We start from the raw sequence: 23392 nt of genomic DNA on the forward strand, positions 1-23392 counted from the left end.
TACCTCAGGATGAGAACAGAAATCGTGCGGTGGCAGCGGGAGGCCCCATTAGCTAAAGTGGTGCTTCAGGTTAAGAACGGTTTCAGGTTAAGAACGGACCTCTGGAACGAATTAAGTTCGTAACCAGAGGTACCACCGTAGCTGCTTACCAAGGTGGTGGTGAAGGGAGGTGGCTTCATGATTCTTGAACTCTTTAGATGAGTTCCTGCTTCTTTCATCTCCAGTGTCTTTTTGATTTACTGAGCCTGCCAGTAACCTGTGCCATGCAGTCAATACGTTATTGCACTGGGATATGGGCGAAACATGGAAGGTGAAGGCTCCGGCAGCCATCTCTCTTCAGGACATGACACTGCCAAGGAAATCTGACAGCTTTTCATTCCTTTTATCCTGGTGCATTTCCTCCTAATCCAAGAGCAAAGTTCTAATTACTCGTATTGTCAAAATGCGCTTCGCCCAAACGGGAGGTGGGGCATGATATAAAGCAGTAAGTCTTTTCTCCCTTCACCTTCTACGGTAATATAATTCAAGCCAGGCATGGCCTTTCTCCCAGTCAGTCACGGCAGTCAGAAAGATCAGGCTCCTAAGTGGGCTTCTCCTGTAAGAATGTGCTTTAGCATTTCATCTCCAACTTGGCATTGCACACCACTCATCACTATCAGTGTCAAATGCTACAGTATATCAGCCTCTGCAGCAGTTCCTGGCTAAAGAGAATACCCTACGTGTCCATCATTTGACATGCCCAGCACTCAGGCTTGCCCATCAGTTGGTAACAAGTGGTTGTATACTCTGCAAATTAATTCTGAATGCATGTTAGAAAAAAGCCAACTTCTACAGCTGACAGTAGTTGGCGTCAAGGCAGGACATGCTTTACACTTGGGTAACCACGCAAGGAGGACTTCTATCGTCTTAGAGTTCTATCATTGTTATAGACTTCTTCTGCAGTTCAGAACAGCAGAGCTGTAGAGGAGCGTGCAAAATGTAAGACTATCAGTTGCTCTTTTCTCCCCGCTGTTGAATTACAGCTTAGCCTGAAGGCAGACAATACTTTTTAAGAGGGCTCTGAAGTAATAAACCCAACCGCATTAATACACTGTAAAAGAGGGAAGAGAGAGAGAATGGAAACCGCTTTGATAGAAGGATTGTGGTGGGTACACTCTGTGTCCACATCACGAATGTACCCTCAGTATATTTTAGTCCCTGTGAATTTTGCAGATTTTTGAAATGCTACAAAAACTAGCAAAACATGCTTCCTAGAGGTGACCGTACAGCATATATTATTCTTTATTTAGCATTTTTATTTAGCCTTGGAGGGGACAATGCTAGAAGAAGAAGAAGAAGAAGAAGAAGAAGAAGAAGAAGAAGAAGAAGAAGAAGAAGAAGAAGAAGCAGCAGCAGCAGCAATAATCACAGAGATCTGTAACAGGTGATGCTGCTCTGAGGGGTTATTTTTTAATTAATAAAAGCCTGTGTGATGTGCACCACCAAAATGAAAGGGAAATGGCAGGGAAGCCATGGAATTGACAAGGCTTCTCTGCCATCTTATTGGTTTTATCAGAGAGCAGAAAGTGGGGATAGTCAATGGTATTGATGGTGAAGCAGGTGGAGAGGTGACACAAACTCACTTTGCCAGTTCATACCTGAAAGGCTTGTGCTGCACTTACAATGGAAGCTCCAAAAATCACATTTAAAAACACGCACGGCAGCAATGCAACACTGGAAAATAACATGGAAAACCCAGGAGGAGGATTGCTGTTTGGAGCCTAGGAATAAATGAGTGAGCAAATTGTGTAAATGCAGGAAAGAAAGGGTGGTGTAGAAATAGCAGTACTGTTAAGCTTCACTCATATTTTTTTAATAAAAAAATTTAATAATTTGTTTTGGAATTCTTTCTGTTTCTTAACGTGTGTCATCCATAGATCCATCCAGTGACTCATAGGAAGTATGCCATGGGAAGCAAGTCTGTATATGAAATAAGTTGCAATATATCTCAACGTGTGACTGATTTAAACCCACAGGCAATGTCTTGACTTGTGGAGTGGACGGTATTTATGGATCTAATGCATTATATTAAGCAAATAGAAACTCCATAATAAATGAGTAGTCATATTGATAAGTTAAAACATTCCCCTAAATAATAATGGATACAAACCAAATATATTTATAACTTCCTTAAATTTTATTTTGAAAACTTTGGGTTACTTACAACAACCTGGACGTTCAAATAATTTTTTTGACAGAAAGGTTCGGGGGTTGGGGGAAGTGGGGAAGTAAATCACCTTCTTTTTGTAGCATGTATTAGAAAATGACCTGGCAAGCCAATTCTGGCTCTCTTAAGTAATTTATTTATTTGCAAATATAGACATTCTATCCTCACCTTTATTACTGAATGAGGATGTTTTTATTTGCCTAATGCATTAGACACATAAATTTCTCCCACTCAGCAAATCAAGTTATTGCTTACCTACAAGATACATTAGGAATAGGTTTAAATCACTCATTTTTCCCCAAGATATACAACAAGCTGGTTCCTATCCAGCTTTGTAATATATTCACAGTTGAAAACAGCAAGCAGATGTTCTTCAAAGCTCATTGTTTGTTGAAGCGATGCCCAATGCATTGTTTGTTTGTGGGACCATTTGTCTTTTCTCTGCCAACAATGTTCTCACATCAAGAGTACATGTTCTAATATGTATTGTCCACAATTACTATCATTGAAATGAATGGCTGCCAAGTCATTCCAGTGCCCTGGGAACATAGATTCTGCTGAAACTCATTAGTTCGCCACTTTGTTTAAAGCAGAGATGTGTACTGCAGCAATGGGGAAGGGAGCCTTCAAAAATTTAAGGTATATTCCCCCTCCCCTCTCTCTCTAAGCTACTGGGCCATGGCATAATGGGCTGTTTCTGCAGCAGTATTGTCTTTTTGATATTGGCTCTTCCTCTCTCTGGCAACTGGAAGGCCATTTGGAAGATGTTAAGAGGGAGGAGCATTTAGCCCATAATACATAACACTTCCCCCACCCCCAAGAAAAACCTCCAGTAAAAATACATTTTTTTTTTTATTTTTTTTTTTTTATTAAAGTTTTTTATTTATACAACAAGAAAGACAAACAAACAAACACCGAACGCGAATACCAAACCATACACTAATCACAAAAACAACCATAGACACACAATACTCCTAGCAGACAATACAACATCTATTGGTCTTAACACTAAAGACCCGACCTCCCGTCCATTCCATACTTCAAATTCATATTACTTATTGCCCATACACATTTTTTCTTATAATTAAACTTATTCTCGTTAAATCTAATTTCTTATATCTACCTTACTACTATTACTGAAGTTCCTCGAATGCTGCAACAGAATTTAAACTACTATATTTATTTTTCAAATATTCTTTGAAAACCTCCCATTTAGAAACAAATTCCTGTTTTGATTTATTCTTTATTTTTTCTGATAAACCATCTAATTCAGCATATTCTGTCAGCTTTTGGATCCAATCTTGAATAGAGGGGATTTCATTACTCTTCCATTTTGCTGCGATCAAAACTCTTGCTGCCGCCGTGGCATATAAAAAGATACCCTTCCTTTTTTGTGGAATATCCAAATCTGTTATTCCTAGGAGGTAGGCCTCTGGTTTTTTATTGAAAGAGATCTTTAGCATTTTTTGCAGCTCTGCATGTATACTCTCCCAGAATGCCTGTACTTTCCTACATATCCACCACATATGGAAGAATGTTCCTGAGTCTCCGCATCTCCAACAATTACTTGATACATTTTTATACATTTTTGAAAGCTTCCAGGGTGTTAGATACCATCGATGTTGCATTTTTTGAAAGTTCTCTCTAATCGTGTAACAATTTGTGAATTTCCAATTGGTCTTCCATAAATTTTCCCATTGGGCCATGGTTATTGAGTGGCCAAAATCCTGGGACCACCTCACCATTGCCACTGTTTCCTCCTCCTCCTTGACCGTCCAGTCAAGGAGGAGTCGGTAAGTTTTGGAAAGGGTTTTTCTTTTAGAATTTACAAGATCAGATTCAAATCTGGAAATTTCTGTTGAGAACCCCTTTTGTTTGTCAGATTTAAATTTTTCAAATAACTGATGGTATTGGAACCAGTCTGAAATGTGGTCTCTTATTTCCTCAAAGTTTTTTAATTTTATTTGGTTATCTTCATTTTTTAGAAGTGTTTTATATGTTGGCCAGCTTTCCTGAGTATTTTTCCGTTTTACTGCTATGGCTTCTACTGGAGAAGTCCACCGCGGGATTTTAGGCTCCATCAGGTCTTTATATTTTTCCCATACAGCAAAGAGTGATTTTCTTATTATATGGTTGGTAAAGTTTTTATGAATTTTCGCTTTTCCATATATTAGGTAGGCGTGCCATCCCCAGCGGTTGTCAAAACCTTCCAGGTCCAAGAGGTCCGAATCCTGCAACGTGCACCAATCTTTTATCCAGGTGAAACAGGCTGCCTCGTAGTAAAGTTTTAGGTCGGGTAGGGAAAAGCCTCCTCTCTCTTTTATGTCTATTAAGATCAGGTGTTTAATCCTAGGTTTCTTCCCTTCCCACAGGAATTTGGAAATTTCTCTTTGCCATATCTTGAGACAACCTGCTTCGCCCAGTATTGGAATCATTTGAAATAAAAAGATAATTACTATAAAAAGTTAGAACAAGTATTATTTCTTCCCATGAAAGACCTAATGAATAATATTCTGGTAAATGGAAAGCTACCGAAAACCTGGAAGGATAGCTTTATTACGCTTATTCACAAACAGGGAACAGATGCCTCAAATATGGCCAATTACAGACCCATCGCACTGTTAAATAACGATTACAAGATATTCGCAGACATTCTTGCAAATAGATTAAAAATGGTGCTGAAAGAGATAATCCATAAAGATCAAACTGGATTTCTTCCCGGACGATGTATGCAATCCAACATTAGATGTGTGATTAATGTATTAGAATATTTGGATATTAAAATTGACAAATCAGCAGCTATTATGTTGGTGGACGCTGAAAAAGCTTTTGATAATGTTTCCTGGAAGTTTATGAAAAAATTAATGGAAGAAATCGGACTGGGAGAAAATATTGGTAAAGGAATAAATGCCATCTATCCAGTAAAAATACAAATGCATCCTAATTTCAGGAAACGGGAGGTGCATGCAAGGGAAGTGATCTGATTCATCACTAGTGAGTTTACTATACCCTGGCTAAACTGGCTTAAATCACCTGTCCAACAGACAGGAAATCCTGGCTTTTATTTCTGTGGTGCTTTGAGAGCTAGCCTTCTGATTACATAGCTCAGTGGCAGAGACCACATATTTTGTATGCAGGATCATAGAATTATAGATGCAATGCAGGAGTCTTTTGCCCAACATGGGGCTCAAGCCCACAACCCAGAGATAAATAGTCTCAAATCATGTCAAAAAACTGGGGTCATGCTATACATGGATAGTGGCGTGGGGGGGGGGGAGCTGCACACCTGCCAGCCAGCTGGTTGGCGGCCCACGCTCTAGGGAGCTTCCCGCCTGCAGTGGCTTGGGGGGAGCGGCTGCCCGCCTTGCCAACCCCCAGCAACGGCCCTGCTGGGGGAGATGGCGCGAGTGCAATTCCCCCTGGAAAAACCTCAACAACTTTGGGCCATCTCTCCCCTCATTTTCTTTAAATTTAGTCCCCCAAAAATGGGGGTCGTCTTATACATGGGGGTGCCTTATGCCTTATGCAGTGGTACCTCAGGTAGATCCATTGCTCAAGTATTCTTTCCCTGGACCCACTGCAAACTTGTAATGAATTCTTTTTTCCCCACCTCTTTCCATCCCTAAGCTCCTAACTGGTTTGAAAAACTGGAATCTTGATGAGCCACATAGGAAGTTGCCTTGAGGAAGCTCAGCTTTGTCTAGCTGTGACTCTCCAGGTGCAGCGGTTCTCAACCTGTGGGTCCCCAGATGTTGTTGGACTAAAACTCCCATCATCCCTGAGCTCTGGCCTTGCTAGCTAGGGGTGATGGGAGTTGTAGTTCAACAGCATCTGGGGGCCCACAGGTTGAGAAATGCTGCCCAGGGTTTCAGACAGAAGCCTTTCCTAGCCATATCTGGTGATGCTGAGGCTCGAACCTGGAATCTTCTGCATGCATAACATGCTCTCTGGCACTAAGAGGTGACCCTTCTTTAGCACCTTTTGCTTGCGCCCTTTATTATTATTATTATTATTATTATTATTAATAATAATAATAATAATAATTAAATAAATTTATATACCACGGTTCACAACACAAAATCATAATATAAAAAGAATACATAATAGAGAAAAACAAACAAAGACAACCCCTGTCTGCCTGATTTATAGTCATGGATAGATGTGTACAGGGCCCAATTTAGGTTTGAGGAGCCCCAAGCTACTGAAGGTAATGGGGCCCTTTATATGTCCAGCTGTCCTTTGTCAACAACAAATTGTTGCTGTTCTTTTGTGTTGAATATATACTATATGGTAATTTTTGGACCTAATAGGTATATAAAGCCATTTGCCAGTGTTGCTGTATGCAGGTTTTATTTTATTTGTTTTTTATCTTATATTTTGGAAATGTACCTCCAGGTTTGGTTTTTTTCCTTTAATTTTTTTTGGGGGCCCCCAAGAGAGTGGGGCCCTGAGCTGCAGCTTGTTTAGCTTATATGTAAATCTGACACTGGATGTGTATTCTATCAAGTTATTTTAAAAAAAACAACAACCCTCAGAGTAAAACTGGGTGGAAGATTTTTTTTAAAAAACGCTCAAAATTTGAAGCAAATGGACAGGTGAGAGAGTAAACGGACAAGTGACAGTTGGTGAGATAATCAGTGAACATCTGTCTATGTGTCTTTTCTGCCATCTTGCTTTTCCAGTCACTTCGTTCCATATCCGCTCATGCCCAGTTGTTGTGGTTTTTCCTCACAACAGGATGCCAGCATTCCATGGCCACTGGGCATGATCAGTCCACATTGGGACGCTTGTGGAAGGTTACCCTGTCCTCTGTCTCCCCCCCCCACACACACACTACAAAAGGTTTTTTGCACTTTTGCAAACCTCAGTCTGGTGATACTGTGTGTGGCTCTTGCTATTTTGTCTACACAGGCAATGGCACCCCAAGAATTGAATCAGAACTAAAATACTATAGGGATTTTATTTTATTTTATTGCTTCCCTGACATTTAAGAAATCTGACATTTAGTAGCTATACATGATTGGGGATTTGTTTTCCTAGCTTATTTGGAAGACAGTTAAACTTTCCTCTTTTTTCACTCAAGTTGCTTTCATTAATATTAAGCAATGGTTTAGGCGAAACTAAACCACAGAGCGTTTTTACTTTGCAATTTTCTAACATTTTCAAATGCTGTCTAATATCTGTAATGAATCAGATCAGTTCTGAAGCATCCTGTCAAAAAAATATAGCTCTCCTCGAATGGTTTTATTAAATATTAGCCCTTATCATTCGCTGCCTACTGTACACCAAAGCTTTCGCGCTGATGAAATTTCTGGGGCATTATCTATAAAAGCACCAGCTTCGGGAATGTGATCTGAATTTTAATGATGGTGCAGATCTAAATGTTACTTGGGCTGCTGTGTGCAGAGAAAAAGAAAGGCATCGTTGAGTGATACAGTCTGTGGAGACTGTTGCAGTCCCCAAATTGCCTCCATCCTCAGTCTGTAAGCATCAATAGCCAACGGATATGCATTCGTTTTTCTATTCACCTTGCAGTGGAAAGCCCAGCGGTTCCATTGCCTCCTCCATTTGGATCAACAAATGCTCTTAATGTGCCGCAATCCCACATCACCTGGAACTGTTGGAAATGTACTTTGCTTTCCCGGCAGGCTCTCTAATTGCTTTCCATACATATGTGGCACACAATCAGAGTTTTACCATAAGCGCCTAACAGTGTGATCTCAGGCATGCTTCTGAAGTAAGCCCCGAAGACTTCAATGAAACTTACTCCCAGGTAAAAGAACAAGTATGCAGCCCAAATAAAGCCACGTTTAATTTGCTAAGAGGTTTCCCTAACAGGCTTATAATTCCCAGGAATCCCATTGGATCCCTTTGTAGAACTGGTGTTGCACTGGCTTGTTAGCTTTTAGGTATGGAAGCTGGTCTTAGGGACAAGTTTTTATTATCTAGAACCTCGTCTCTGAACAACACTAATTGCCTCTGTTCCTCAGGCTCCCCTTCTGCAAAATTTAGGCATGGGGATCTGCCCTATAGCTTCCCCTGTGAAGACAGATGCAAATAATTCAGCATCTTTACAATCTCCTTATTCTCGTTTAGTACACCTTTGACTTCCTTCTCATCCAGGGGTTCAACCACCACCTTAGGTTTACGCCTACTAACATATTTAAATAATGTTTTGTTGGTGATCTTAACGTTTTTAGCGATGTTCTTTTCAAATTGTTTTATTTAGCTTCCATTATTGTCTACCTGCACTTCCTTTGTCAACGTTTGTGTTCCTTTTTGTTCTCATCATTTGAAGGAAGCCTTCTTGCCTCTAATAGCTTCTTTAGCATCCTCTTAGCTCGGGTGATACCCAGTGATGGATTTACGTACAGTGGTGCCCCGCAAGACGAATGCCTCGCAAGATGGAAAACCCGCTAGACGAAAGGGTTTTCCGTTTTTCAATGCGCTTCGCAGGACGAATTTCTCTATGGGCTTGCTTCGCAAGACGAAAATGTCTTGCGATTCTTGAGATTTTTTTCGCTCCCCACCCCCTTTTTCTAAGGCGCTAAGCTGCTAATAGCCTTTTAGCAGCTAATCCGCTAATCCCTTAAGCCTTTAATAGCCGCTAATAGCCGCTAAACCGCTAATAGGGCTAATCTGCTAATAGGGTTGCTTCGCAAGACGAAAAAACCGCTAGACGAAGAGACTCGCAGAACGGATTAATTTCGTCTTGCGAGGCACCACTGTATAAGCTAAGCAAGCTATAGCTTAGGGCCCCACTCTCCTGGGGGCCCCCCAAAAATTTAAAGGGGAAAAAACTGGATGTACATTTCCAAAATATAAGATAAAAAACAAATAAAATAAAACCTACATACAGCAACAGTGTTTGGTGGTGTGTAGGCTCCTATGATATAAGTAATGGGCCCCACCTGCTAGCCTGCTCCCTAAAATATCACTGATTTTAGATACCTATTAGGTCCATAAATTACCATATAGCATATATTCAGCACAAAAAACAGCGACAATTTGTTGTTGACAAAGGACAGCTGGACATATAAAGGGCCCCATTACCTTCAATAGCTTAGGGCCTCATCAAACCTAAATCCAGCCCTGGTGGTACTTTTTCTGCTTTGCAGTCTACACTTTAGTTGAGTCAGTTTTTGGAAAAACACACAAAACAACAACAACTCTCAAGCATTTTGGAGTAGTTTGGCCCTCTTGACTTTGCCTTTCAACTTCCTTTTCGATTAAAAAGGATAAGACATTACACTTAATTTTAAAATTCAGTTTCTGCTCTTAACTATATTACCATTGTGACATTTTCCAAGAAAGCTAACAACTGCATCCTTCGACTCTGCCGGTCATCCACTAGTAGGGCTTCTTGCCCTAGAGATTTCTCATGCTTGACACAGAGATTTAGCAACCCATTCTAAAACAAATTCCTAGAATCACTGAAGCTCTACTGACCAATCCCTGGTGGCCCTGGTTGGAAATTGGAAGCTTTAAGTGCTTGCAAGCTCATGGGCATTTGTATATTTAGATCTGTCGCCAAGTCCATCTCGTTGCTCTTTTAGTATGGAGTGACCTCTAGTGAGTTAAGAGAGCTTCATCAGGCATCGCTAGAAGGAAGGGGGCGTGTGATGGTTTGTATCACCAGTACCTAATTGAAGGTACACAGCCTCAGCTAATGAACAGAGAGTCTAGTCTACACCTTTACTGTTCTAAATATCGGATGCAAAATGTTGTTCCATCTTCGCCTGTTGTCATCTGGACCAACTGATTAACTCATCTTGGTTTTGGTTAGAAACATCATTCTGGCAAATTTCAGGTTAATGTTCAAATTAATGTAAGTCCTGTTTTTGAAAAAGAAAAGGCAAGTTGTTTGTGAGGTTATGTGACTACAAGAGTGGCTCGCTAATTAAGGGGTGGACATCATCCATTTTTTTAGGGCTACAATAATCTATCAGGGGCTGCATGCTGGTGGCAGGCTGAGGCAAAGCAGATGATGGATGGAGTCAGAGAAAGAAATGTTCTGAATTAACTAATCTGGAATAATCTCCCCCCCCCCCCACAAGCTCAATTTTCTGCCTTATCTATTCTTCATGGGCGTAGCCAGAATTTATGTTGGGGGGCTAGAACTGAGCTACCTGCGAAGCGATTGGTCAGTTCGCCTATCGTTCAGTCTGCTTGCCAGTTGCATCACTAGAATGCGCCACAACATCATCCAAGTGACCTCAGCGAGCATTTAAATTTCAAATATTTGGATTATTTCTACTTTTAGTTAAGTATTTTTACTTATTTGCTTGATTTGGGGGGGGGGGCTTCCCCCCTGGCTACACCTATGTTATTCTTTCACACCAAGACTCACAATTCTCCACAAAGGTTGTCATCCTTCATTGTATCATAATATTTGAAAATCTGCTTTTGCATAGGGCAAGCTCCATTGAAGCTTAACATCAAGCTTCAGAAAAGCAGGTATTCTGCCTACAGTTCATGACACAGAAGCATGCCAAGGTGGAAATGTAATTGGTTTTAAGCTTTCAAGCCTGAAGTCCATTCCACATTGTGAATAACATACCTATGGAGAGCTCTCTTTTGCATTCATTGCAGACCCAATGTTTTCCAGCAATGGTGTCTTGGAATAAACTTACTGAAATAGCTTCCCTCCTAGTGGCAGACATATGCAGAAACAGGAAGGAGCGCAATTTCAGAAACTATGAGATGCTTGGCAGCCCCCCTTGTTCAAGAACACCTCCCAGTGTTCAAGTGAGCCTTTAAAAATCCAGCTTGGACACAAAATTAAAAACAGCTCTCTGAGTAATACTCAAAGCAAATCTATGAATGAAGATTTTGTAAGTGGTTTGAACACTTGCAAAAACAACTATGTATTCTATTGTTGTGGTATAACTAGGAATTATAAGACATATTCTGCAAGCACAGCTAGAGCATAGAACAGATTTATATGAGATTACACACTGTGTTTGTACTAAAATGTTGTAAAGCTGCACAAGAGCATTTAGCTGTTATTGCACATTTCATTGGATACCAGGTTATATATTTAATTTTGGCACTATTTGTTTGTTTTTAATTACCGCATATAAATGTGAAAGAAATATACTACGTTTCATCTAAACCTCGACTTCATTTGACCGTTTCTAATGTCTGTTGGTCTTCACACCCTCAATGAATGGTACAGCAGGCTTCTAGCATTAGAAGCACAACAAATGAAATTGTGTTTTAAAGAACAAAGGAGAAAAGGAGAAACCAGTGTGATAATCAGAATGCTTGGCACACTTTGCTGAGAAAAGCCCCAGGAACACTGTAATTCAAGCATGGCAAAGACCAGTGTTATCAGTCAACTTCTGATGATAGATAGATGATATAGATAGATAATAGATAGATGATGATAGATGATAGATAGATAGATGATAGATAGATAGATGATAGATAGATAGATGATAGATAGATAGATAGATGATAGATAGATGATAGATAGATTGCAGTATGCCTCACTCAGCCTTGTGCTTCATTTCATTTGTAAAGGAAAACAGATACATTCAAATTGCTTTCCTTCAAAACCATTGGGGGAGGGGAACAATCTTCTTCTTAAAGTTTGATGGGAGCGTAACAGTTTTTGATTTTGCGTTCACTCCTTTCAGTAGAACCTAGGCAGGAAAATGTCCCGTGAATCATGCCCATTGCATCTGTAGATGAATGTAACATCTCTGGATTGACCCATCCAGGTGTTATTACTGGCTTACAAAGTAAAGTCTTGAACAAAGAGTACACACAAAACTGAAAAGTGCCCTAGGCAGGCCTTAATATTTCATAAATCAAGACATAGCACAGCAATACAAGACTCCTGATTGGCTAATGTGTGGAATCTGGAGAGTGACTAATACAACATCACTCACTTGTCAGAATTTATGGGACTCATCATCACTTAATTAACAGTATAAATATTTTTTAAAAAACATTTTCAAATAAAACTTTACAATTGTAATAAGACCCTGTGCTCCGCTAAATGAGTTATGGGACATTAATTTACATCCAGTTGTGTTGAACTGAAGTGTGAATGAGCGTGCCATAATTCACGCTTGTCATGTCTTATTGCTTTTTTTAAATAAAAAAAATCCAAGAAATTATCAAAATTTAAGTGGGGGGAGGGGAGTCATCTTTCTTAGAAAACAGCACCGAAACAGATTACAGATAGAATTCTCATGCCTTGTTGCTGCTTTTGTTTGTGCTTCTTAAATATTTCGAAAACTCCAGTTTCTCTAAACTTTGCTTTTATGGATCATCACTGTCAAATCACACAAAAATCTGGCATAAGCTGGTTGTAGAAGAAGTTTGTCCACAGTGGCTTTGATCTGTGGTGAGAAAACCATGTTATCATTCACAGGATTCAACCTTCAGTGGGTGAGTGGTGCTGTCACTGTTTTGTTTTCTTTTTTGGCTACACCAGCTTCAGGCTGGCCTAATTGAAGAGACCAAGAATTTGGCCTTTGGGGGTACAACAGGACTTTGGACTGAGTGGATTCAAAGCCACGAACACCATGCCCCAATCCCTGAAACACTCCAATGCTACTGCCACTGGGAACTGGGGTCTCCATTATGGTGGAGCCCTCCGCCACAAGTTGTGCTCTTCTCTGCTGACAGAAGCCAGCAGAGTATAGCTCTTCCCTTGTCACATTCCCCCTTCCCCCAGAATGCACTGGGCCAAGCATCATTTTAGGACACTCTGGAGAAAATGCCTTGGCAGTCACTTTTTTTTGCAGCAGCAGATGCTCTTTCCCCCAGGATGTCCTGGCACTTGGTTGTATATGAGGTATTTGTTAGGTTTCTGTTTTGCCACTGTGCAGTGCTTGGAGTCACAAGACTCTGTTTACATTCCAGACTGTTGGAAGTCTCACGGGAGATGAAAGACAGATGTTGATATTACTGGTTTCCTGTTTCTTTGTACCAGTTGCCTCTCTGCTTTCACAGAGAGAGGATGTATATTCTTTTCTGTCTGCGTAGTTAGAAATAAAACTCTTAGCAATGTAGTTCATATTTCTCGTCTTTCTGCTGCTTGGATACGCTGCGTAATGAGGGAACGTGCCTGGAGCCTCATCAAAGGCTTAGGTCGTTAATCTCCGTCGGAGGACTCGACTGGAGGAGTAGCTCGGTCGAACGCAAATTCCGACAGTATTTGCATGTTGAGGTGTGATGGTGTGCCAGCTGCATGGAGCTCTGTGGCAAAGGAAGAACCAGCAAAAAGCACCTCTCTCCCATCAGGAGGAGCACCACATGAATAGAGTGCTGGTCACAGGATCTCAGGATACAAGCCGTTGTGTTTGAGGTCTGCTCAAATCCAACCGCAACACATGGCTAATAATGTATTATCAATAGTTAGGTCATCATACAAAATTTACAAAGCATAAACATCCACATATAATGTGTGTATAGTTATGAAAAGTCCATAAACAAGAAATAGTAAGCATAATAAATTGCTGCCAGGGGACACGGCGACGAAGGCAGGATGCCTTTCAATAGTCAATATCCATCAATATTGCAGTGGTAGGTGCTTCAACGTGTAGAATGCAGCAATGAACTGCAAACAAAACAGGAACAGAACAGAACAGTGTTTCCGGGATAAGAATTTATCTGCTGATGAAGAATCATCCTTGAAACAGTTGACTTATCCCAGAAACACTGTTCTGTTCTGTTTAATTTATCATGCTTACTATTTCTTGTTTATGGACTTTTGCATAACTATACACACATTGTATGTGGATGTTTATGATTTGTAAATTTTGTATTATGACCTAACTACAGTGGACACTCGGGTTGCGAATGTGATCTGTGTGGGATGCACGTTCACAACCCGCAGCGTTTGCAACCCTCAGCAGCGCATCTGTGCACTTGCGGGTTGCGATTCGGCGCTTCTGTGCATGCACAAAGCACGATTTAGCGCTTCTGCAAATGCACAACCGCCGAAACCCAGAAGTAACCTGTTCCGGTACTTTCGGGTTTCGGCGGTCCATAACCCAAAAAAACGCAACCTGAAGCGTCTGTAACCCGAGGTATGACTGTATTGATAATACATTATTAGCCACGTGTTGTGGTTGGATTTGAGCAGACTTTTCTATATTGCAACACAGGGGTTTTGTCTCTGTTACACATTGTGTTTGAGGTGACAGGGAAACCTCCTCTGTGGAGCAATCCATTGTCATCAAGGGAATCACATACATGTGCAAACCGGTACAAGACATAACAGCCTGTGTTCCCAAAATGTCTCATCCAGACTTAACGGGACAGTCCGTTCTAGAATGTTTTGTATTTTCGCTCTTCTGTAAAAAGGTCTGTCTAGCTTCCATTGCCAACCTTCTTTATTCCATTAAAAACCATACAGGCTTGGATCAGTCCCCGGTCTTTGTGGGTTCTGGGCATGCTTTGCTTTCCAGCACATTGCAGCCCAAATGATAAAAAATGTAATGACCCTGCCAGACTCTTAAGCATGAAGAATGGGAAGCGAGGCTTTTCATCGCTAGCTTTAACGTGTGTGTGTGTGCCTACCAGGCTACTGCAGCCTTGGCTAATCTTTCGTCTGTAGTCATTTAATTACCCTGCCTTTGGTTTCCATTTGCTTTTCTCTTTGGCCGATTTCCAGAAGCTCTGGTTTCGGTGTTCCTGTTTTTCTAAATTTCATTATCAAAACTGCTACAGCAGATTCCATGACCAACAAACATGGAAGCTCCTGGAGAAGTTAATAATTCTTGTGGAAGGAATAATTCAGAAGGAAAGAGAAAGGATGCAGAGAGGGTGGGGACTACACATGCCCTCTGTGTAGCTAAACATCTCTTGTAATAATAACACACTGTATTTATCTCTAAGGAGAAGGTGCCCAGGAGCAAGACAGCGCATTATCCATCAGTTTCAATGTGCAGGGTGCTTTGTAAGCTGTGTCTCACACAGCATCCTGGGTATCTCCAAGCACAGCCAACATGTTTTGATGTTAGAGGTCCACTTCAAGAAGTGGAGCTTCACATACGTTCACTGCACATTCCAATGGGGAACCCTGTTCACATTTAAAGCAGGGAGCAGCCCTCCAGAAGCTGCTAGACTCTAGTTCCCATCATCACTGCATATTGGCCATATTAGTGTTAGGATATAGTTCCGTTCCACCTTAAAAGGGAACAGGCATGACTGTTGTGTGTCTCATGCCTGTTTACTTCCAGCACAGACTGCTGGGAACTTCCGTTTTGTAGATTGCTTTTGCTATTGCTGTTCGCTCTGACACGAAGGGAAGCAGACATGTTTTTCCTTTGTTCCCGAACTATGCTGAATAAATGCGTGTTTTTTTATTTGTGTTATAAAATGAATAAAAAATGGGGGGGGGGGACACACACAAAATCACTTTGAGGGAATCCGTGACTGCTAAGGTCATATGAGAGTGATGCTCTTGTGACCTATATTTACTTTTCAAAAGAACAGTGTAACCCTTAATCTTAGTAATGCCAGCATTTCATTGAACAATGTTATTTTCTGTTCACAGGCTAGAAATACAAAAAGCTCTCCGAAGGGTTGCGCCATTGTGTGGTGTATAAACAAATAACAACCCGGTAATGGTAATGTGGCATTGGTGTATGTTTTACCTCAGATGAAAAAACTGGGCCCAAATAATTTGTAAGGAGATACGTCCATGGAAAAAGTGAGGTCTGCAACGGAAATATCGAGACCATGCCCAGGTCTGTGTGCTTGATTTATTGCATTGCCGCTCCTATAGTAAATCTGCAACTCTTCCCATGAAACTTCATCCCTCCAGCCTGTAACCTTCAAGCCCAGGTGAGCATCTAATAATCCAACATTCTCCCCTTTTCCCCTTCTTTAAAACGAATTAAAACTTATCATTAAGCAATAGAGCGTGTGTGAGAGAGAGGAGAAGAAATCTAGATTTGAGCAAGGTTCAATTACGAATCAAATGAGCTCCTCGGAATTGGCAGACGAGCCAATAGCTTTCTTCCCACCCCAATTTATGACTCTCTAAATCCTTTGTTGTTAATATTATTTTTAACATTGCCCTCTGCAGACAACGTGGTGAAAACTATGGGGCTACCAGGTCTAGGGAGGAGCAAATGGCTTGTCGGTCGTAAGCTTGATATGTCTGAAAAGAGACAGCTTAGGCTTCCATGTTGAAGAGTAAGGCATTGAGGGATGTACTCATTTCTAATGTTTATAAATAGGTATTGAGCCACTAATGCACAGTAAATAATTACATTCATTTTTTAAAGTTTCCTCAAGAACAGTAAGTAGATCAATTAGAGAGGACTACAAGTTCAGCATCTTTCCATGTACCATTAGTTGTTTAGTTAAGCAGCAGACAGTCCCTACACTATCTTTAATCTCTCTCTGGTGCGTCCCCCCCCGCTTCCGCTTCCCCCTTTTCTTTTTCTCCTCTCTTCCCAATCCAGGAACTCCTCTCATTAAAACTAACTCTTCTGAAATATGCAACACTGGCTAGCTAGCCTCACTTACTAATGGCCTCAAATTGATTCTTAATTACTTGCGATTTTGGATGGCATCCAATTAAAATAGCTGAAGTTTCCGGTCTAATGTGTATTGCTATGCCCTCTCGTAAGCAATGGCTGCTATGCAAAAACCCTTCAGAATTAAAATCATACCTCGTCGTTGGGGCTTTTTTTTTTTTGTAGGGGAAAAAAACCTTCCTGTGACAATTTATCATCAGGCTATAAAGGAAGGCAGCCCAACACTGCGAGGTGGGGGCAGAATTACATTCGTGCAGTGGCTCTGCTTAAGAAAAAGAAGGAACAGATGATACTAATTCAGAAGACGAGCAGGAAATCCTTTCAATAATTCACTGCATCTTTCCCATAGAACCGTGCGTGCTATATATTTTCTAGGCTCCTGCTTGGGCTCTAGGGTGCTAAAGATTTCGTTTTCATGTTGGGTTTCCTCCCATATACACACAGAGAGATAAATGAGGAGCTGCAACGAGAGACATTATCTTTCTGATTATAAGAGAAATCAGAATAGAGGTGCTGGTTTGTGTGTTGAGTTTAATAATAAAAAGGCAGGGTGTCAGAACATGAAGATCGTGCAGGGGACTGTTAGGTGATAGCGGTGTGGGTCACATGACTAGCTTTTGTATTCAGCATCAATAATTCACTGCCTGCATGTGGGAATTGATCCTAGCCAGGATATCCCCAGAGGAGCTTACACACTGAAGCTGAAGTCACACTCTTTCCCTTTCTGTTTTTTATCTGCAGATTAACATAGCCGGATCAAAAGCCTTTGTCTCTTGCAAACATCTTTTGCCCCAACATTTGCACCCAGGAAAAAAAGAAAGAAGGAAAGGCTCTGTGTTTATTTGGGTAATGAATTGCAGTAATTAATGCACACATTGATTCCGATCCCAACTTTCCCCCTTAAAGGTCATTTCCATATTTAATTTATAGAAAGCGCACACAATTCCTTTTCAACAGAGCGCAGCCCAGAATTCAAGAAAAAAATATCCGGTGCCTGCTCTGTGGAAAGATGAGCGAGCGATGAGGGCAAGGGGTGAATTTCATATCATATTAAAAAGAGGCTGAACTGCAATGATTAGAAAAAATCATATTTGCTGTTTAGAGGGAGGAGCTAACAATGGAGGCTGTAACTCAATCTGCTAAAGAAAATAATCTCACTAACTTTATGAAGATGTATTGGATTTCTACAAGTGCTGGGATTGGTTCCTGATATCAGGACGCCATTTAGGGAATTTTACTATGAATCTTGTGGTAATTTTAAACTTTTTGTGTGTGTTATCAAAACAATAGCAAGCAGTAAGAGCTGTTCGACAGTGGAATTTGCTGCCAAGGAGTGTGGTGGAGTCTCCTTCTTTGGAGGTCTTTAAGCAGAGGCTTGACAACCATATGTCAGGAGTGCTCTGATGGTGTTTCCTGCTTGGCAGGGGGTTGGACTCGATGACCCTTGTGGTCTCTTCCAACTCTATGATTCTATATTACGTCTCACTGATTTCAGGTGGAGCATTAAATGCATGCTTAATGCTGATACAAGTTTACCTGGGTGCAAGCTTCATTTAATGTAGTGAGACTTACTTTTGAGTAAGAATGTATAGGCTTGTGATGTATATCTCTTCCCCTGAAATTAATGCAACTAAGACTGCAATCCTATGCACAAATACCATAATGTACTTTGAACAGGATAGGACTTACCTCTGAGTATATATGTCTAGGCTGGTGCTGTTACAGCGCTTAAATTTGTCTGGATTGTGCCATGCATGTTTTGACTATGGGGCAATCCATATTAAAACACACATAAACATCCTATATATTCCTTTTCTCTAAGAAGCATCATTGTTCTGGGAGTTCCGCAAGGCATGTAAACATGTCACATATTGCTTACAACTAAAAAATATCTTTCCGTTCTAAAAAATATAGGCCCCTCACTTTACAATAAACTATCCAGTTCTGACTCATTAGGGAAACGAAGAGGCAAAAGTGAAATGAAATGAAATAAAGATTTCTGACCAGAAAAGAGGCATTTCTGAGATGCAAGACGCTTAAGATTCTATTTGTGGGCAGCTAAAGATGTGATTTAAAACACACAGTGAGAAGCTCTGAAATATCCTCCCTTGTATTACCCCATAAGTAAAATTTCAATGTGTTTTTTTTTCCTTAAGGAAAGGAAATTGTATGGACCAGAGGTGCATCTGAGGAATGCAGTCAGATGTTTAACTGAAATGCACAAGTGCTGTTAATGCGAAAATTAAATCTCTTCCCCACACCCTCCACCCCGGCAGAGACACACACTCATACAAGGACACAAAAAGGAAGAATTATTTGGAAGCACACGCCAGCTAAAGGAATACCTGATTAACCTTTCACTGACTCCTGGGATCACGTGATACAAAGCTTGCCTTCCTCCTAGAGTGATGGCTTTAGAAGAAGATGTTAAATTTAACCTCTGGTGCAATGATAAATTGACAATAAAAAATTCAATGGCTTGGTAATTACCAATCACTTTGGACATCGGCAACATTTTTCAGTTCTGTCAGCACTTATTGGCACAAAAGCTTCGGCTGAAATTCTCCCAGTCTCCCTTCTTTTTCAACTTTGTTTTGCACGATGCAGATTAAATCTGCCACCCTATTACGGATTCATTTTCCTAATTTTTCATGTCTGCACCATGCCCCAGCTGCACAAGGCTGATAATTGTGGAGTCCAGCCCTGATGATTAACATCAGAAGAATTAATTATGCCTGCCATTAAAATTCCAGGTTGCACGTGGTGATCAAGAAAAATTAAGCTTCTCCCGGCCTCTAAATCATCTCACCTTTCACGGGAGTGATAGTGCCTCGACAGCTAAACTGCTGTCTGTGTTTGACTAGAGGTCTAAACTATACACCCATTGCAAAACAGGCTAGATGTCCTGCTGGTAATTCCTGACATTCAGCTTGACTTGCTTAAACAACAACAACAGAGGGCATAGCATAACCCTGTAAACAAAGCCCCCACCATCATGGATGTGTGTTGGAGAATTAAAAAGTATATGATGGAAGAAGCAGGAGCCTCACATGCCTAATGTCAGCAGCCAGAGTGCCACCATTTTCCAACACTTGCTAAAGTCAATCCACTACTCTTTAGCATAATCCTTTAAATGAAGCCCCCCCCCCCCCCCCCCAGCAGACAAAATTATAGGAATGGTGTATGGTCATATTCACACCATATATTTAAAGCATTATGATACCACTTTAAACAGTCATGGCTTACACCAAAGAATTCTGGGAGCTGTAGTTTGTTAAGGGTGTTTAAAGATTTGGAACAGTGGCTTGCAGAGGGCCTTAGTTCAGAAGGCAGAAGCTAGGAAATATTGGATGGGGAACAGCTAGGAGAAGAAACACTGGAAGAGAGAGGGTTTACAGGTTCACTGTCTCTGGACAGCATTCACCCCCACCTTCCCCAAAGACACCAAGAGCTCAGTGAGTGTTAGAACAGAAAGCGCAGAGGGTACAAGCTCAGATTACAAGACGTAGGGGTGATGTAGATTAATAGGGACAGAAGGGCAGAGTGAGCCTTAATTTGGAGCACCGCCGTTCTAGGGAGATGTGTTCTTTTGTCTCTCACTGTGATTATTAAAGAACCTAACTGGTAAGACATTCCTTTTCCTGGATTTTCTTATTTACCACCACGGGGGAAGAAGCTGATTCCCCAAAGCCTGATACACTGGGCCTACACCATGCACCACATGCTGTGCACATGACATCACATGCATATAGGGCCACCTGAAGATTGAGGAGGCCCAGCTCCCTTAAAACAAATATCAAGTTGGTGCGCCTGACTCTCTTTTATTTAAGGATATTTTTTTATTAACCGACCAATCACATCAAATCAAACCAAATTACATAAATTCCAAATTACACAGCCGAATTTTAAATTTTTGTTGGGGGTACCCATATTTCAAGTTCTGAAGGGGATCCAATCAACTTCTTGCTTCTTACTGCTGTTTTAATGTCCACAAATCTAACCTTATGATGTTCACAGCACTATCCAGTCCTTTCTTCTTGTTTTTCCACATCTCTTGTTGTTATTTTCATATATTTTTCTTTTCTCTTTGTGACCTCTGATAGTCTCCACAAGCTGGTTAGACAGTTTGTAATCCTGCGTGGATATTATTATTTTTTATCCAGTAGCCATATCCAGATGTTTTCCATGTAACATCACTTCCAGACATCAAAACAGTCTTAGCGTCATTAATCTTCACCAATCTGCCTCCTTTCTCAAAACCTCTGAGGAGATTCACCAGGAATGCAGTCTGAAAACAAGTCCGTTCCTTCTCTCGGCTATAAATCCTTTGGCAAGATGGCGACTCCAAATTAATTGCTGCACCATTCCAAAAGCTCTTATTGCTTCTCGATCTCCATAAAGCATACTTTTGGTTAAAGTTTATCTCCACACAGACCTTAATCATCCTGCTTGGGTCAGTTCAACCGACGATTCTAATGAGGAGGGGTTCTTGTAAACCACATAGAAGGAAAGTAAAAAAGGTTCCCCCCCCCCATTCAGTCCCGTTGTCAACATACCCAGGCTTTGGTGTATCTTCATCGTAAAATATTCCTGTTTCTCCAACCCGTGGTCTTCTTTCGCAGAGGTCACTTAAATTAGCAGACTTCACTCCCCTTCTTCACTTGAAATATGTGCATTTGCTTCTTTTGTAATTAATTATTCCAAATTGCTGCAGCTAGTGCGCGATCAGAGACAGCGTCCAGGAGAGCCGAGGTCCACACGGGGGCATTCTGCCTAGGGCCCTCACCCCCTTCTTTCAAATTAGGGGGTGATTTATGGGCACAGCAGGCAAGGGCAGTGTTCCCCATTTCCTTGGGACAACAAGGGAGGCTGCCTACTCCCATAACAGCCTCTTAATTACCCCGTGTGGGTCGGAGAGATGGTATTGTCGGCCATCTTCCAATGTGCCCCTAGTGCCCCCCCCCCGGTGTGTCTGACTCTCTGCGTGGTTTAGCAATCAATCCCTCGTCAAAGAGAATTATGGGAATTATATGTGCAGGGTCAGAGCTCTGGTTGGCAACACTTGCTGGTGGAGAATGGCTGGAAGACAAACCTGCAGCCAGACAGGCCATGCCATTTCTCCTCTCTCCAGCGAGGCATGACAACAAGACAGATTAAAACAACAACAACAGGAAGGACCCAACTGTTGTTGGTAGGACTTCCGAATTCCTTACAACTGAGGAGGAAGAGAAGGGGTGGTGGAGAGACGGCCTGACTGGAGTTCTTGCAGGAGGGAGAAGTTCCTGGAAATAAACTCAAGAGGCCACAGGGTGATGTCTCAAACTATATCCAACAGGTGCCCCAAGAAGGAACTGCTGGAGAGTTGTCAACTGTGGGGGGAAAGCCTGTGATGTAACACCCTGTCCCTAATAAACAACAAGAAACTATCCAGCTGGAAGTGGCTAATCATGTGCAGGAGAGGGGGAACAAGGGGACATGGACACTGGGCCTTTTGGCATACTCCTGTACATGGAAACCCAACAGAGCTACATCATAGACTCCTCTCTCATCAGTCAAGGCTTCTGATATTGGCCTGAGATAAATGACTAACTCACCAAAGCCCTATTCTTCCTCCCATGTTTCCCAGCAGGTTTCTTTGTATGGAAAGTGCAACCATTTTTCTGATATAAACTATGTGTGGTATATGTGCATAAGATTCCACATTTCCTGGGGGGAAATAGGGGACATCACTGCCACATAACAGAATGGGGAGGGGTGAGGTGTCATCATGGTGCAAACATACCAGCAGGAACACTGGATTGGATCCGCTGCTTCGTTTGCATCCCGCCAACCTTGCTGCCAACCTCAATCCTCTCCCTTTCCTTCCTGGAGTGCTGCAACCCAGCAAGCAGAGATCAGCTGAGCACTCCCACACCACCCTGTCATCTGCTTCAGACCCTACACAACGGATGTTCTGTGGTTGCAAGAAAGTCTTTGTGTGTGCAGCTATATGTGTAAAGGTCCCATCACTACAGACAGCTGAGCAATTCACACAAAGACTAGAGAGGGGTGCTACTTGGGACACCCTCATTCCTTACTCCTGTACAGTGGTACCTGGAATTACAAATGTCTCAGGTTACAAACGCTTCAGGTTACAAACTCTGCTAATCTGAAAGAGTTACCTCGAGTTGAGAACTTTGCCCCAGGATGAGAATGGAAATCGTGTGCCGGTGGCGCAGCGGCAGCAAGAGGCCCCATTAGCAAAAGCACGCCTCTAGTTAAGAACAGTTTCAGGTTAAGAACGGACCTCCAAAACGAATTAAGTTCGTAACTAGAGGTACCACTGTAATGTACTCCCCTCGGCTGTACTTGAGGGACGATTCCAACAGATTCCATACGAAAAACGCTTATGTCCCTGCAGAGATGGCAGCACCGAATCAGTGGTGCATGCCCTCCTTGCTTGCATTCTTTACAAAGACCTGAGGAATGAGATTATCACCCATCTTTTATTCAGTAGCGTAGCGTGGGGGGTGCAGGGGGGCCGGCCACACCGGGCGCAACATCTGGGGGGGGCGCTCGCACTCGCAGCTCTCTGCCCCTACCTGGCTCACTCACTCTCTCTCACTGCAGTGCTGGCTGTGCGAATCCGATCCAAGCCGCCGGGTCGCCGCCCACTGTGGAGGGGAGGGTGCCAGGC

General features: G+C 41.8%; 1 long non-coding RNA gene across 2 annotated transcripts; it reads left to right on the forward strand.

Moving 5' to 3' along the window:
- The first annotated feature begins 1343 nt into the window (after nt 1-1343).
- Nucleotides 1344-19813, forward strand: LOC310664917. Of its 2 annotated transcripts, XR_014505112.1 has the most exons (4): nt 1344-1423; nt 15726-16015; nt 17458-17562; nt 18873-19806. It is a non-coding gene; the product is annotated as an uncharacterized lncRNA (long non-coding RNA). The 2 variants fall into 2 exon arrangements; XR_014505113.1 differs by lacking the exon at nt 1344-1423 and having other exon boundaries at nt 15580-16015; nt 18873-19813.
- Nucleotides 19814-23392: the final 3579 nt, after the last annotated feature.

Source organism: Podarcis tiliguerta (genome assembly GCF_965153285.1).
Source record: "Podarcis tiliguerta genome assembly, chromosome: 1".
Taxonomy (NCBI): Eukaryota; Metazoa; Chordata; class Lepidosauria; order Squamata; family Lacertidae; genus Podarcis; species Podarcis tiliguerta.